Below are 13,048 nucleotides of genomic sequence, written 5' to 3'. Positions count from 1 at the left end.
TGTTTGAATTAGTAGATTGATATCGAATCCGTATGATCAACATTTCAGATTTGAGTTGAAAGATTCGGGTTTGGATCGAACTTGGGAGTTGAATCTTCTCGAGAATTGAAGACGGTATAGTATTTAACTTCTTGCTTGGCTTGTTTTGATTCAATTCGATATTGATTGAGTTCGTTGTTATTTTCAGATTTGTATCCTCGACAAACTTGGAAAGGTAAGAAGACGACAATTGAATGAATGTGTCGATTAACTCGAATTTGAATTAATTCGAGTGCCAAAAAGAAATCACATACTTGCATGCTATTTTGAAGTATATTTTAATTGTTTTACTCAAATTAGATGAATGAGTTTTGGTTTAGCATTGCATTCATATTGAGCTAAGTTCCTTTGTTTTGCGGGCAGAGAGGCCCAGAAGAATTAGACATTCTGTGGACTATAGTTGAGTGACATTGGTTAGCAGATTTTTACCAATTATCGAGAAACACTCTCTATAGGTGCCCAGAGTCTAGAGGAGTAAAATATTCACCGTCCACCTCGATCGGGAGAGTCAGTGAGATGGTGTTATTTTATCCTCGGGATCCCAAATAAGAGAAGAGAATCTCTACCTTGTGATTAGACAGACTTGATAATCCCAGAGTTTTATAGACATGCATTGCATTGTATGCATTTGAATTGAGTTTAGGAATGATTTTGAAATTGCTTGTCTTGTATGAATATATCTTGTTTCTGAAAGAGTGGGTGCCCAGTGAGCCAACTTGTGGCTAAGGGCTTTGATGACTCTTTGTATAAACAATCTTTTGTTTAATATAATTTACACTTTTATTAATGGCAATGACTTTATCTTTCTTCATATTGTTATATTGTGATATACTATTGTTGTTTTGATAAAGACCTTGAATATACTATAGTGTATGTAAGATGTGGTAGAACATGGGGATGTCTATCATGAAACACATCTTATAGTCACTGTATATTCTAAACTATTCCTAGTCGATTGAGCCGTCCGATAATAAGGATAAGGATCGCTCGAGTGTGAGACTAGCATTTGCGATGCAGAGTACCACGTTTCATTGGTAGGGAACATAGAGATGTTCGAAGCATGCAAATGGATATTCATATGATGAATGATCGAATTACCCTATCCGGACTTTCCAAGTGGTTATCACTTATCGAGTGGATATAGTCCGCAGTTTTGGTTGTACACCATTAGTCCTTACTACTTGAGACATCATTGAGACTCTATATGCTAGTACTGTGCTTTGACTCGTTTACCGACTCTATTGGGGTCATCAGGTGTCGGGATTGGGTACAGTTACAACACATGTAGGAGTCGATGCTTTGTTGTCAAGGATTCACCACATACTTGCGAGTGTGGATATCCTATGCGATCTGAGGAGATACTAGTGTGAAGAATCTCTGGCCAGAGTACATGATGTGATTTAAGAAATGGTTTCTTAGTAGCACATGCGATGTCACTATTTGATCTTCAAGATGCATTGCATAGTTATCGAATCTCGAGCGACTCTCGATATACCAATGGTTGTTGATTCGATCGGGATATATGGATGAAGGGACCGTACTGTACGCTAACCAAAATCTACTGGTTCTTGTAGGCACTATCAGTGATACCTAGGGAATCATGGGGCGATGTTGCTAGGCGCTCATACCATGATTCGATGGGCAAGTCGGAAATTGTTGTTCCGAGTCACAAGGAGTTGTGAGCCCACGGCTAGCTGTATCCCTGAACCATTGAGGGTCACACAGTGTAATGGATTTTTAATCCCCGTTGAGATAGTTAAATTTAAAGAGTTAAATTTAATGAACGAAGAAGTTGGACTTCTTATTTAAGAGTAGAGGAGTGAGATTTCCTAAAATGACATAGTGATGGGCATTTTTGGAAATCACTGAATTCGGATTCAGAAAAATTTATCTTGACTTTAAAAGGTGCAGAAATGGTTTCTGTGCACATTGGTAAAATCGGTTTATCAATCGAAGTCACGATGAATTTTATATTAATTTCTGAACATGCGGGCTTTGCTTGTCGGGCCTGAACTTATGACTAATGGGCCCTAAGCTGTTAGTGGCCTACATTATAAATAAGTTATTGCAGTACAGAAATTACACAAAACAAGACACAAAATTTTCGAAAACCCTAAGCTATTTTTCTTAAAGTGGCCGCCCCCTCTCCCTCTCTCTACTCGAGAAAAATTCCAGCCTGTGATTTTGAATTACAGTCTGGTTTAACGGATCAAATTCGTTAACTCTCTTCGTAGAAAACTTCTGATAGATTTTCTAGTGCAATCTATCAGAGGGATTAAATCTCTATTCGTGGACCTGATAGAAGAACTGTTCGTCCATCGGTTCCAGGGAGATACAACAAGAGCAGAGAAATCTGTTGGTGTCCAGAATCTCGATTCGAGATTAAAGGTAAAAATTATATAATCGTTATTTGAATTTTTACACACACAATTTAATCGTAAAGATGTGATACCCAATATGGAATCGTTCCATATAATAAAAATTTTAAACTTCCGCTGCACCGGGTATCAATCTTGTTTGATCTGAACGCCGCGTTCTACAACAGTTTCGATATATTACTTGATATACATGTTTTGTCTCTTTTACTGGGAATTGTATTGTAGTGACCCTTACCCGGATCACCTACTAAACAGAACTTATGCATGCAATTAACTTAATTAAACAGATATCAAAATAAAACTGCGGAATCCATAAACAAATATACAATCCCAAATAAAGGAATCTGTAATTTATCCAATAATATACAACCAAATCGAATAGCTGTATAAACCCAAACAACAGTAATAAAACCTAGACGAAGCTTCAGCTGGCCAACCACTGACTAGCCCCTCCTGGATCCACCCTCCTTGTCCAATCGCAAACCTGCCCCATGGAATAGGGTGTCCAAAAAAAATACAGAGTACGAGACGTGAGCATAAAACGCTCAGTGCGAGAGTATGAGTATACATGCATGCAAAGTGAACTCCCTATAGACTCGAGGTCAAGGATCAGATAACAGAGACAGACCGGGCCCTGGTATGTAGCACGCTGTGCCGTCGCTTCAGGAGGTTGCTCCCATACCGAGATAACCGTGGATACGCCGGACCCAAATCGATGGAAGTTCATCCACTAACAGGATAGGGTACAACCCTACTAACAGACATCTCGAAAGAGATACAGCATGATGCAAATGAATGCAGCATAATATCATGGCATATAAATCATGCAGTCACATAATACATGCTTACTCAGTCAGGATATCTCGAACAGTACTTTTGTACCTCAATACAGTGCAAGCTCTACCAACTCTAGGTCCACGCCTATAGTCTGCCCTACACTGCCAAATGATACTACTATCATTAAAGTGCTCTAAAAGCCTTAACTAAGCTATTGCATACTCCTAAATATTTATAGGAAGCAAAAGCTATACCTTCTTCCGTCGTTAGCCCTTTGATGTCGGTGCCTCCAGAACTTGGGCACAACTCCGCTACGACTACCAAACGCCTCGCCGACCTCCGGACCAATCCTAAGAAGACTAGAACAGCTCCAAAAAGGACTAGAATGGAAAGGAGAACTCGGAATTGGCAGATTAAAGTGAAGCCTCGGCCTTCTATTTATATACAACGATCGGAACTTCCGATCCTTGATCGGAATGTCCGAACCTCGATCGGAACGTCCGATCCTGCCATCGGAGCTTCCGAAGATCCTGATCTGCCACGTGTCAAAATATCACTTGTTGACTCCGGATAGGGGTGATCGGAGTTTCCGGTCCTGATCAGAGCTTCCGATCTTGCCACACGTCATGCCTGACGTAATATCGATTGGAGCTTCCGATCCTGTTCGGAGCTTCCGATCCTGATCAGAGCTTCCGAACTCACCTTCGGAGCTTCTGAACTTTACCCAAGTAATTATGATTAATCCCTCAATTACTGATTTTGGTTACGGGCTACTACATTCTCCCCCACTTAAGATATTTCGTCCTCGAAATCAGATCTTAAGTACCGAATGCAAAATACGAAAATCAAAAACATTCTTTATTCAAATGAAACGTTTACAGAGTTTGAAACTGAATACAACTTAAAGAATAAAATCAAAACAACTCAGGATGGTCTTTACGCATCCTGTCCTCAAGCTCCCAGGTAGCTTCCTCAGTGCCTCGGCGCTGCCACTGAACTAAAACCAAAGGAATGACTTTGTTCCGTAAAACCTTATCCTTATAATCCAGGATACGAAGAGGTTTCTCAACATAAGTCAAATCCTTGTCTACCTGAACCTCAGACCGCTGCAGAATATGAGATTCATCCGCCACATACCATCGCAACAGAGATACGTGGAACACGTCATGAATATTGGATAGATGCGGTGGCAAAGCTAGTCGATAAGCCAAATCGCCAATGCTCTCCAAGATCTCAAACGGACCGATATATCTGGGAGACAACTTGCCCTTAAGGCCAAATATGAGAATCTTGCGGAAAGGTGACACTCTAAGAAACACTTTCTCCCCGACCTCGAACTGCAAAGGCCTACGCTTGATATTAGCATAGTTGGCCTGACGATCCTGTGCAGTCTTAATCCGTTTCTTGATTTGATCAACAATGTCTATCGCCTGCTGGATAAACTCCGGTCCCTCAGCCTGTATCTCCCCCACTTCTTCCCAGAAGAGTGGAGTACGACAACGTCGCCCATATAACGCCTCAAAAGGTGCCATCCCAATACTAGTGTGATAGTTGTTGTTGTAAGAGAACTCGATCAACGGCAAATGATCCTGCCAGGCTGAACCAAAATCCATGACGCACGCTCTAAGCATATCCTCTAACGTACGGATAGTGCGCTATGACTGACCATCAGTCTCCGGATGATAGGCTGTACTCAAACTGAGAGTAATACCCATCGCACGCTGAACACTCCCCCAGAATCTAGAAGTAAACCTGGGGTCCCGATCGCTGACAATGCTCACAGGCACTCCATGAAGTCGGACGATCTCCTGAATGTACATCCGTGCCATGCGATCCACAGAGTACTCTCGGCTATAGGCAATGAAATGCACTGACTTGGTGAGTCGGCCCACCACAACCCAGATAGCATCACAGTTCCTCGGGGATACCGGCAAATGGGTCACAAAGTCCATTGTGATAAACTCTCATTTCCATTCAGGAATAGGCAGACTGTGAAGCAATTCTCAAGGTCGTCGGTGCTCTGCCTTGACCTGTTGACACACAAAACATCTCGAAACAAACTGATAAACACTGCGTTTCATTCCCTTCCACCAGAAACGAGTACGTAGATCCTTGTACATCTTGTTGCTCCCAGGGTGAATACTCAATTTAGTGCGATGCGCCTGAGACAAAATTTCCTCTCGCAACTCTTCATCCTGAGGAATCACAAGCCTACCAGACAAACACAGAAAGCCATCTGACAGATAATGAAATCCAGACGAGCTACCCTCGTTAGCTAGACGAGCTAAACGTTGGGTCTTCGAATCAGACATCTGAGCATCTCGGATCCGCGAATACAAGGCTGGCTCAGATAATATCGCAAACATCTGGATACTCTGCATACCTTTCTTATGCTTGAAGGTATAACCTGAAGTACAACAGTCACTGATCGCACTAGACATCGAACAAGTCTGAAGTGCGGATAATCACACCTTGCGACTCAAAGCATCAGCGGTGAGATTAGCAGCTCCCGGATGGTACTTAATCTCGCAATCATAGTCCTTAAGCAAATCCATCCAACGTCTCTGCCTCATGTTCAACTCCGCCTGAGTGAACAAATACTTGAGACTCTTATGGTCGGTGAAGATCTCAAATTTCTCGCCATACAGATAATGACGCCAGATCTTCAAAGCGAACACAATGGCTGCTAACTCCAAATCATGGACTGGGTAGTTGTCCTCATGAAGCTTCAGCTTTCTAGAAGCGTATGCGATCACATGCCCATTCTGAGTCAGGACACAGCCTAACCCCTGAAGAGAAGCATCCGTGTAAACTACATACCCTCCAGATCCTGACGGTAATGCCAACACCGGCGCAGAAGTCAACCGCCGTCGAAGCTCACGGAAATTCTCTTCACACTCGGAGGACCACTCAAAATCCACACCCTTGCGGGTAAGCTGCGTCAACGGTCGAGCTAACTGAGAGAAGTTCAGAATGAAGCGACGATAATACCCTGCTAGACCCAGAAAACTACGGATCTCAGCAACTGTCGTCGGACGCGACCAATTAAGTACCGCTTCAATCTTGCTTGGATCAACAGAAATCCCCTCCCTGGATATGATATGGCCAAGAAAGACCACTCTATCCATCCAGAACTCACACTTGCTCAGCTTGGCGTACAACTGCTCATCTCGAAGAGTCTGTAGTACCAACCGCAAGTGAGAAACATGCTCTTCCGTATTACGTGAATACACCAAGATGTCGTCAATGAAGACCACGACAAACTTGTCCAAGTACTCCCTGAAGACACGGTTCATCAAATCCATGAATATAGTCGGCGCATTAGTCAAACCAAATGGCATCACTAGGAACTCGTAATGCCCATAGCGAGTACGGAATGCAGTCTTGGCTACGTCCTGATCACGGACTCTCAACTGATGATACCCAGATCTCAAGTCAATCTTCGAGTAAACTGATGTGCCCTGCAGCTGGTCAAACAAGTCATCAATACGAGGCAACGGATACTTGTTCTTCACAATGACTCGATTCAGCTGCCGATAATCAATGCACAGCCGCATCGACCCATCCTTCTTCTTCACGAAGAGAACAGGAGCTCCCCAAGGAGATACACTAGGACGAATGTACCCCTTGTCCAAAAGATCCTGTAGCTGATTCTTCAACTCACGCATCTCTGACGGAGCCAGACGATACGGTGCTCTAGAAATAGGCGAAGTATCCGGCATCAACTCTATGCCAAACTCGACTTCCCTAGCAGGAGGAAAACCCGGAATCTCATCAGGAAATACATCTGGAAATTCATCCACAACAGGAATGCTCTCTATCCCAAAACTCTCAGCGGACAAATCAACTGCATAGATAAGGTAGCCTTCCCCGCCAGACTCCAGAGCTCGACAGGCTCTCAAAGCTGATACCAAAGGCATCGGGGGTCGCGCTCCCTCACCATAGAAAAACCAGCTCTTGCTCCCCTCTGGATGAAAGCGTACTAATCTCTGATAACAGTCCACTGAAGCTCGATAGGTAGTCAACATATCTATTCCCAGAATGCAATCAAAGTCGTCCATCACCAGGACCATGAGATTCGCTAACAGAATGTTCCCTTCGAACTCTAAAGGGCAACCCATCACTAGACGCTTAGCCAAAGCAGATTGGCCCGTCGGAGTAGAAACACACATCACTACATCTAGTGCAATGCATGGTAACTTATGCCTCTTAACAAAACGTGCAGAAATGAAGGAATGAGATGACCAGTGTCAATAAGTACAAGAGCAGGTATACCATAAAGCAGAAATGTACCTGCGATAACTTTCTCATTCTCCTCCACAGCCTGATCATGTCTCAGGGCAAACACCTGGCCAGAAGCTCGTGGCCTCAAATGAGAACTCCCAGCAGACTGTCCTTGCGACCTCTGCTGATACTCATCGATAGACATGGCTCCCTTTCGCAGACTCAATAGCTCGCCTGCCTTCGACTGACGGAGTGCAGGAGGAAAATACCGCTTTTGGAAAGCTGTGCGGAACTCGGTCCAGGTGGCCACTCCTCTCTCCGCAACAAAAGGTGCAGAAGTAAACCTCCACCACCTGGGTGCATGCCCATCTAGAAGATAGCCAAGGGTCTCCACCTTCTGCTCCTCGGTGCATTGGAAAGTCTGAAAAGTCGTCTCCATGCGGTCTAACCAGTTCTCCGCATCCTCCGGAGACTCACCTCCAACTAAGGGCTTAGGACCCATAGCTAAGAATCGGCGCACAGTGAAACGCTCGTCGTCATGGTGACGATGACGCCATTCTCGACGAGGCTCCCGGTCGGCATCACCCCAACGCCCACCAACACTACCATGAGAACTCTGGTCGTCACGATTTGACATCTACAAAAATACCTCAAGATGAGACTAAATCCCAAGAAATCTTTTGCATGCTCTGATACCATAAATGTAGTGACCCTTACCCGGATCACCTACTAAACAGAACTTAGGCATTCAATTAACTTAATAAAACAAATATCAGAATAAAACTGCGGAATCCAATAACATTATACAATCCCAAGTAAAGGAATCTGTAAGTATCCAATAATATACAACCAAATCGAATAGCTGTATAAACCCAAACAACAGTAATAAAACCTAGACGAAGCTCCAGCTGGCCAACCACTGACTAGCCCCTCCTGGATCCACCCTCCTCGTCCAATCGCAAACCTGCCCCATGGAATAGGGTGTCCAAAAAAAATACAGAGTACGAGACGTGAGCATAAAACGCTCAGTGCGAGAGTATGAGTATACATGCATGCAAAGTGAACTCCCTATAGACTCGAGGTCAAGGATCAGATAACAGAGACAGACCGGGCCCTGGTATGTAGCACGCTGTGCCGTCGCTTCAGGAGGTGGCTCCCATACCGAGATAACCGTGGATACGCCGGACCCAAATCGATGGAAGTCCATCCACTAACAGGATAGGGTACAACCCTACTAACAGACATCTCGAAAGAGATACAGAAAGATGCAAATGAATGCAACATAATATCATGGCATATAAATCATGCAGTCACATAATACATGCATACTCAGTTAGGATATCTCGAACAGTACTTTCGTACCTCAATACAGTGCAAGCTCTACCAACTCTAGGTCCACGCCTATAGTCTGCCCTACACTGCCAAATGATACTACTATCATTAAAGTGCTCTAAAAGCCTTTACTAAGCTATTGCATACTCTTAAATATTTATAGGAAGCAAAAGCTATACCTTCGTCTGTCGTTAGCCCTTTGATGTCGGTGCCTCCAGAACTTGGGCACAACTCCGCTACGACTACCGAACACCTTGCCGACCTCCGGACCAAGCCTAAGAAGACTAGAACAGCTCCAAAAAGGACTACAATGGAAAGGAGAACTCGGAATTGGCAAATGAAAGTGAAGCCTCGGCCTTCTATTTATAGACAACGATCGGAACTTCCGATCCTTGATCGGAACGTCCGAACCTCAATCGGAACGTCCGATCCTACCATCGGAGCTTCCGAAGATCCTGATATGCCACGTGTCAAAATATCACTTGTTTACTCCTGATAGGGGTGATCGGAGTTTCCGGTCCTGATCGGAGCTTCCGATCTTGCCACACGTCATGCCTGATGTAATATCGATCGGAGCTTCCGATCCTGTTCGGAGCTTCCGATCCTGATTGGAGCTTCCAAACTCACCTTCGGAGCTTCCGAACTTTACCCAAGTAATTATTATTAATCTCTCAATTACTGATTTTGGTTACGGGCTACTACATGTATTCTCACCGGATTATCTGGCTGTCGTTTTGTTTGTATGTGTACTTGACGGCATGTGGGGCAGGATCGAGTCAGAAGATGCATGACTAGATCGAGTTGGAGGTGATAGAGTGAGAAACCGTCTAGAAGTTTGTTCTTTTAGCAATCTTGCATTATAGGGTTGATGAAATTTTCTTGTCTTGATTTATGTATATGAAACTCGAATTTTTTTGATTTGTCGAATGACCCTATCGTCAAACTTCTTATTGTATTTTTGGACAGAACTTAGAATATTGCATGTTCTAAATGTTGATATATATATGTGTTCTTGAGTTTAGAATTGATCGGAAATGCTCTTGGTTGTTTTTTAGTGTTTCCGGGTTTCTGTCCGTTTGGCCTGTGCGCGGGCGAGGTTGGACCTCGCGCGCACGCGTCTTGCTTGGAGGAGGCCCTGGAATTTTTGCCCGCGCGCGTGCGAGCACTCCCCTCGCGTGGGCGCGAGCACTTCCGTGAGCCTCTGGACCTTTTGCCTGCGCGCGCGCGAGGAGAAAGCTCGCGCGGGCGCGAGGCAATCCTTTAAAAAAAAAAAAAATTGATTCGATTTTTCCGCGGCTCTTCGTGATTGATTGTGTTTAATTATTCGATATTAGATGATTAGAAACGGGGTCTCACACAACAGCACTCAAGTAGATGCGCTCCTACAACATTTACGAATTTTGGAAGCAGAATCTCCCAGAGATATTAGAAGAATTCGTGAGTATTCGTGTTGTAACCCGTATCCAAACTAATGATTAATGAGTAATTAATCGTATGACCATGTTTAGATTAATTAAAACATGATTGAGGAAATTTCCAACGAATTAACGGAGTTCAAAAATGGATCCAGAATACCCAGAAATAGTCAGAAGGGTTGAGTGGGATCGGACCATCCAAAGTGGCTATGTTCGGGAACTAGTTTGGGGGATGCGAGTAGTTTAGACGATCCGAACTTGAGCAGGGACACGTGTGTTGGTATCATCAGATGGCTGATGTCACGAATGATGTAATATTGAGTTCGGACGATCCAAAGAGCCAGTTCGGACCATCCGAACAGTGTATTGGACAGGTGTATGGTCGCATGCGATTAGTTGGACGCGTGGCGGAGATCGGACGATCCGATGAGTCAATCGGACGGCCCGAAGCAGTTCGGACGCTTCGAACTTAGGGCTTTGGGTACTCTTATTTTAGAGTTGGAGTAAGGAATATATATTAGCATAGTCAGACAGTGTCTGACATAGTAGTGGAGCAGTGCTCGTGTAGTAGAGCCATGCTCGAGGTTGTGGAGCTGCAGCAGGGGTGTGCCCCTTGTTGCGGGATAGTCGCCATCAGCGGGATAACGACGGACACAAGTATAACTATGGTCTCCTTAAATTATTTAGGAGTATACAATAGCTTAGTTAAGGATTTTAAAGCTTAATAGCTGATGCATGAGTATTTGCATTATAGAGATGATAATAGGCTTGGAACCTAGAGTTGGACTGCTAGGACTGCCTGTAGTAAGGTACGTAAGTATTTGCTAAGATTTCCAGCAGATATGCATGATTATATGTTGCATTTATGTGTTTTCATGTTATTATTGTTATTTGGCATGTACATATCATCTTGTGCTTGTACATCTGTACATCTTTTGAGATGAGCCAGTTAGGGTTGCTCAGCCCTGTTTGGACATTTGATATCGAGTACCCTTAGGTACTGGTACCTAGAGGACTCTGTGGTCCGCATCCGATATTCGGGAGTGAGTGGTCGCACACAGTGGTTAGCTACCCTGATGTGACGAGCTCATATCCCAGGCGCCAGTCTAAGCATTTTGTATACAGTTATCCCAAAAATGGATACCCTATCATTCGCATGCATCATATTTGTATGTTTATCTGTGCTTTCGTATTGAGCTTAGAGCTCACGTCCAGTCTTTTCTGTATATCTGGGCACCCCATTCGACGGGGCAGGTGTAGGTGCAGGATTGAGCATCAGGAGCTTGGAGAGAGCAGTGACCCTTGAAGACAGCAAGATTAGCTGTAGGTTTTATTTAAGATAATTCGATTGGGTTGTATAATCGAGTTTGTTTAATCGGTTGTATTCTGCAGGTCCGTTTTATTTAAAGTCTTCCTCAGCAATTTATTTAATTCATGCTTAATTATGCTCTTAACTCTGATTAGGTAGTGGATTCGGAATGGATCGCTACATTTATGGTATCAGAGCTACATGCAAGAGACTTGGGAGATGGTAATAAGACTTTTGGGATATCCTTGTAGGATTGATGAGATCATGGAAGAGATGATGACGTGGAGATTAGGTTGCACGAAGACTATCATCATCGGCAGAATTTCTGAAGATTTGGTTTATGGGATTCCAGTAAGTGTGGATAGGAGCGATGGATTGTGTCCGAGCTTTCGAGACTTCTACTCATATGGATCCGAGCTTTGGATCGAGTACCAAATGCCAGAGGCAGTGCCAAAATACTGGTTGGGACATACTTGATGTTTACATATGTACAATCCATACCATGTTGACATTACTCTAAAGATTCTCCAGTCATAGTTGGAGAGATAGACCTTCACCAGGGTATGCCTCAAGTGTCTAAGGCATGACTGGTTGTGAACGTAAGGTCATTAAATTCATGCAGGGCATGATGTTAGCTGTACGCTTGTATCGATGCTTTCGGTAGGCACACGTGAAACTTCATGATCAAAAGCATGAAATAGTTACAAGAAGAACGCTGATGGTATATCGTGAGCAGAATAGATCTACTCACATGCACTGACACAGAGCATAGCTGGTTAGCTATCACGTGCCATTTCTCCGGAGTTCTTTGCTAGAAGACGTGTAGAGAGACATGGATGGGAGTACGCTTGCATTGATGCATGTGTCGATTAGAGACTTCATGCTCAAGGAACGATGACTAGTACGATGATTTTAAATACTGCATTTTGTAATTGTAAATAGTATTCAGTTGTAATGAACCATCAGAATCTTGTTGTATCATTTCAAGTTATTTGGTGTACATTTTCTTTGAATTTTGAATACTGTATGTATTACATGGGATTGTAATAAAGAAGTTATACATAACTTGAAGTAATGATACATGTATTAATTATCCTGAAATTCGTGAATGACTACGGTGATTTTCTAAGTTTGGCTTGGTTCAAGTTAATTAGTGATCTACTATGTTAGCGCATGGGTTTTGAGTAAGCCAGCTGTAGCTGATTGACATGGGGTTAGTCTAGGTATTTTCCTAGGATTGACCTAATTAGTCGTTTGATTGGGTTAGTGCCAGTGATGAAGTGATTCATTTGGAGGCATGGAAATATTATTCGGTTTGGAATTTTGAGTTTTGTTCTAGGTTGTTTCCTTAGAACGATAGTATGTTTGACCTTCGCAAGGTCGAGATTGCGATGATGGGATTTCACCAGGAACCAGGTCGAGTATATGCCGAGAGTTGTGAACTATGACCATGACTAGACATGATGGGGCGCGACCCTATGAAAGTGTACTGTAGGAGTCTTTGTACTTCAGAGGTTACCTGGGAGCCTTCGTGCTTCAGGATTGGCGGTGGGAAGGCTACTCACTCTAGAGTT

This window comes from Henckelia pumila, chromosome 3 (assembly GCF_033568475.1).
Source record: "Henckelia pumila isolate YLH828 chromosome 3, ASM3356847v2, whole genome shotgun sequence".
Lineage (NCBI taxonomy): Eukaryota > Viridiplantae > Streptophyta > Magnoliopsida > Lamiales > Gesneriaceae > Henckelia > Henckelia pumila.
Note: the sequence above shows the minus strand (reverse complement) of the source record.